This window comes from Hibiscus syriacus, unplaced genomic scaffold, assembly GCF_006381635.1.
Source record: "Hibiscus syriacus cultivar Baekdansim isolate YM2019G1 unplaced genomic scaffold, ASM638163v2 tig00111769_pilon, whole genome shotgun sequence".
In the NCBI taxonomy this organism is placed as follows: Eukaryota; Viridiplantae; Streptophyta; class Magnoliopsida; order Malvales; family Malvaceae; genus Hibiscus; species Hibiscus syriacus.
The window spans coordinates 5,430,762-5,435,757 of NW_024063172.1; positions in this window are offsets into that span (position 1 = coordinate 5,430,762).

Sequence of the window (4,996 nt, forward strand, 5' to 3'; positions counted from 1 at the left end):
GTTTTTTTTATCACACTCTACACACTCATTATTTATCCATCACATACAAATTTCAAAATATAGATTTGCATCATACTAAATGGGCACAACTTAGTAATAAAATTCATAAAATTCTATCGATACTTATTCGATTCTAAAATTTCCATGTTCTTACAACTTGCACTACCTTTAAAGAATTATTATTATGTATTGATATACACACTAGAATTTAATTCCATTTCTTCATTTGGAAAATATACTCAAATACAAATCTAATCATATAAATTACTCCTTCTAATTCAACTTGTACACTTTATAGTGAATTTTCTAATCCAATTTCCAGAATCTGTTTTGAGAAGAATCTACTGCCCTGTTTTCTGACCTATCATCGATAAAAAATAATATATTTCATTATACAATTTGAAATAAGTCTCCGTTTGTTTTAAACAAAACTATACTGATATACAAACACAACGGTATAAAAATCACCTCCTAATCATTTTTATAGAATTTCTGGTATTTTTCAAACTTACTACTAGATTCAAAATATTAAACAGTTTTCCTTATTTTGCATCCTTAATTTCTCCGTCCATTCTTACAACTTGCATTCTTGGTCCTTCATCTTTTTTACTTATTTAAATCCATCCCAAAAATTCTTTCTTTTACGTTTTTGGTCCATAAACCTCTATAAGCTTCCAAATTGGTCCAAATAACTTTCTAAAGCTTCCAAAACCATCTATTCATCATTTCTAGCCTTAAGGAAATTTTAAACTTTTCCCCAATTATCAACTATGGCCGAATATGAAGGGTCACTTTAGGCTAACTTCCCAACTTGATTCAAGCATGAATTCAACTTCCAAACATCGTTTCCATTCATATACAATCAAGTCCTTATCAATTTCAATTCAAACAATTTATTACTAAATAAACCATAATGGCCAAATATCACTACATGAAATTCCATGTAGTTTCAATCATCATACTGTCCACTATTTGTGAGTACTAAAATATGATGCGGATATGTGTTCAAGTATACACAATCGAACAAGTAATAAAGTGATAAGTAGAGTATCGTCTCCACAGGGAATTGGGGAAATCAAATAGGTTTGTCAAGGCACTTTACTTTGTCACCTAATTAAAGTTAGTTATGGTATATACAGATGAGAATGTAGTGGCAAAATGGAATGGACGTAGTGGAAATGGAATGGTGATAGTGTGGTAGCAGATGGATATGTCGTGGCAAATTAAATTGTGATACGTGAAAACAAATGGAAATGTCAAGGCAAAATAAAAATGCAAATACTAGATTTAATATATGTAGGACTTTAGCTTTCTCACAAGACAAGCAACAATGGAAATGAGTGATGGGAGACACAAGGAAAACTTAAGTCTATTTCTCTGAATGGTACTTCTTCTCTGCTTACCCTGCCCGACAGAGTCTACTGATGCGCCCTATGCTATCTCTAGTAAGGGACTCGACAGACTAAAGATGCCCTGGCAAAATCGATTGGCGTAAGCCCAAGAAGTGATCCTATTGACTTAGCTAATAGAATATGTCTCGGTAATACCTTTTTGCGGCAGCATTAACATCTAACCTATTGTTTATACACAACTTCTTTTAGTCGAATGAAATCCTATCCTTATCTCTAAGGTGGATTAGGCCTAGTTACTATCTAGAACCCGTTGTTTATGTAGTTCCTCACTAGCTTCTCTCAAAGACTAAAGATAAATTGCCAAGGCATTCTCTCGAACCTCATGAACCCTCCTAAGGAAAGGCTACTCTCGTAGCTCCTACAACCTCAAGGCTTTAAGCATCATAAACAAAATAGGATAGAGCATGAAACAACAACCATTCATTAAAATAACAACTTAAATAACCATGCGAACTCCCACCAAATAGGATTAGTTCATGGTGGGGTTCGAAATCAACAAGCACAAAGCAAGATTCATTCGTTCCTTACAACCCAACAACAAAATATAAAAGCAAGTACTAAGGGGAGGAGAAAAAACCTTCAACGTGCACTGCCAAATGCCTTCCTCGGCCACCAAGGACTGCTCCCAACGAACTAGCTCCTCTCGGATGCTTAGAACACCACTCCCTTCTGCTAGTCAAGGAGAAATGCCATGGCAAGTGGGATTGACAGAGAAAGATGAGACTTTCTCTCTCTAACGTTTTAAGATCAAATGTGGCTGGAACTAAAATCTCCATCAATATGGCTTCCTCCTCTATTTATAGGGGAAAAGAAATCCTAAGGTTTGGTGTTAACCATCCTAGGAAACCCCAAAACCATGGTTGAGTTGCTTGGGAGTCGAGCAGACTGGCATAATCCCGCTACAGGCGCCCTATGACCGACAGGATCTGCAGGGTCAGACTAGGCAACGTCATCAACAGAACCGGTGGTTGAAGCGCCATGCTGCGGTGGGTATCTCAGGCAGAGCATGCTTAAAATTTGGGACAGCTGGCTAGAAAATATCTTCTCTCTCCTTGTATGCTCCTGAAATGCCATTTGAACTTGCCATTTTATTTAGCTCAACAACATCCTTATGTCACAGCATTTTAAATCCTCTTTTCCTTGCTTTCAACACCTGCACATCATCAGACAAGTACCTTTCCCATAAAGCAGCACCGCTGTAAAAATAAAATGCCACGGCAAACTGGAATCCACCACATGAAACTATATGCTCCTAAATGCATCTAAATGGTTCTAAATGGTCTTTTAGACATTCAATAACTTAAGTAAAAAGGTACCAAAATGTGACCTTTTACGGAGTTATCACACCCCCAAACTTAAGCTATTGTTGTCCTCAAGTAATGGATAATATTAAGCAAAAAAAATACCATGGCAAGTTCAAAAGTAGAATAGTTTTATGGGATAAAATTTCAGCCCTCAGCACATATGACTTCAACATGCTAGACTAGGTTTGAGAGTTCAAGTACTGCCCCTAGAACAAGATTCTTTGTGTGGGTGTGTGCGTGTTTGTATCCAGTCATGCTTAACAAACCTAAAAATTTTCTACTCAAGCTCTCTCAATTTACCATGACATTTTCAAATTACTACTCCCCTTTGTTTTCTTTGATTACTTCTGCTACGAGGAGAGTCAGCCCATCACTCTACCATCCCACACTCTAGATGAAAGGGAGCATACCTTTCACCCCCGAGCTAGTCAGGTAGAGTCATCCTGTGACTACTTTCATTCACTCATATACCAAGACATAGCGGAGTATTCCTCTACAGATATGCCAAGGCATTTATTTATAATTTATATTTCTTTTTTTTTCTTTTTTTTTATGCGGGGTTTTCATTATTCACAGTTTTATGCCACGACATTTAAGAATTCTCTTATAAAAATTTCTAAGTTTCTCAAGCATGGAAAACATACACTCGTGTTCAAGGGTTTCAAAGAAGCAAGTCCTAGAGTTGGTTCTATCATCCTCAACCAGTCATATACATTCTATCCTAGCCATCAAGAATTCTTCATCATCGGTCATCCTCAATTAATTCCAGAAAACCAATTCTATATTTATTAATGTCATGGCATATTCATTTTACTAATACTATCATACAATGATGCGGGAACCCTACTTCCCCCAAACTTGAGAGAAGCTTTGTCCCCAATGCTTACTAAATCTAAGAAAAATGAAAACTACATGCTATGAATGCAATGCAATGCAAGGTACCTTGGCTTCATGGTGGTGGTGCAGCAATTGCACGGCGAGTGCGCTTGCGGAGCTTAGCGAGGCTGGAATGGTCGGAGTCAGAAGCTGGTGCAGCTGGAGGAGTGCGAGGGCCTTCTTGAACAGTTGGGAGCGGGGGCTCCTGATGTTGAGATGCCTTTTGTAGGCGACGTCTGCTCCTACGCAAAGGAGCTTGCGTGGCATCTCCGATTGTGACTCCTCGCCGACTAGTAGGTTGTGATACTTCGGGGTTGTCTGTTTCCATCGGTACAGCAGGTGGTGGCATTGTTGGATGTTTTCTGTGAATGGTTCAACAAAATGGGCAGGCTCTGGGAAATTAGCAAGTTGGAGGTTGGCTTCTCTATCTACATCAGGCGAAACTGCGTGGATCGGATCAGGGTCCACTGGCTCCTCTGCTTCAGCTCGCTGGGAACTGTCTTTACTCGATGAATGTTGAGCAACAGCTGGGGCGGGTGGAGGTACTTCTGCAGATGCCTCGGCATCTCAATGCGATGGGACGAGCTCATCAGGAAAAGGGGGAATGGTAAAGTTAGTGTGCGGGAGGAACTCCATCAGTGCGCTGGTGAGAAAGGCATCACGTCGTTTGGCATAAGCAAAATAGACCATTAGTTTGTCGGACAGCTGCCCAACATGCTGGTGAGTGCACTGGACGGCTTGCTCGGGGGCGTTTGAGGATGCCCTGACATGTGGTGATGATGCAATGCGAGATATGGTTGCCTCGTGTTCCTTTCCTTTGGCTTCCTTGTAGCCCAGCAACATAGGTATTTTCGCTTTGTTGACTCCAGCAATGCCCGGTAAAATCTCATCAAACATTTCTTCTCGAACTTTCTTTTTTCGGCATAAAGCAGTGATGAGATTTGGGAATACCAAGGCACTTGCCTGTCGCTTTAGGCATAGATGAGCCTGTTCCATAGATAGAGTGCAGCAAAAGCATCCGCTGGCATGATACAGTTGTATTATGGGAGGTTGGCATAAGCTTGTGCTTCATGAAATGGTTCCACAGTTTAACATGGGGGAGGAGTCGATCCCTATCCACGGTCTTTCGTTTCAGTTGCTAACCGTTCCACTGAGTACCGGAAGACACAAGTCTTCCAGGATGCCTTGGTAAGTTTCATGGTCGGCCTCTTGGGCAAAGCTCGCATGGTGGTCATCAGCAACCTGCAATTTAAAATAACGGTTAATAGCGTAGGAGTAAAACGAATAGAAATGCCGCGAACCATCACGGCATGCTGATTTGGCTCGGTAATGTTAGAATAAAACTCCTTCACTAATGTGGCGTTGACAGGGGCAGGATGTTTGGCAAACTTCTGCCACTTATGC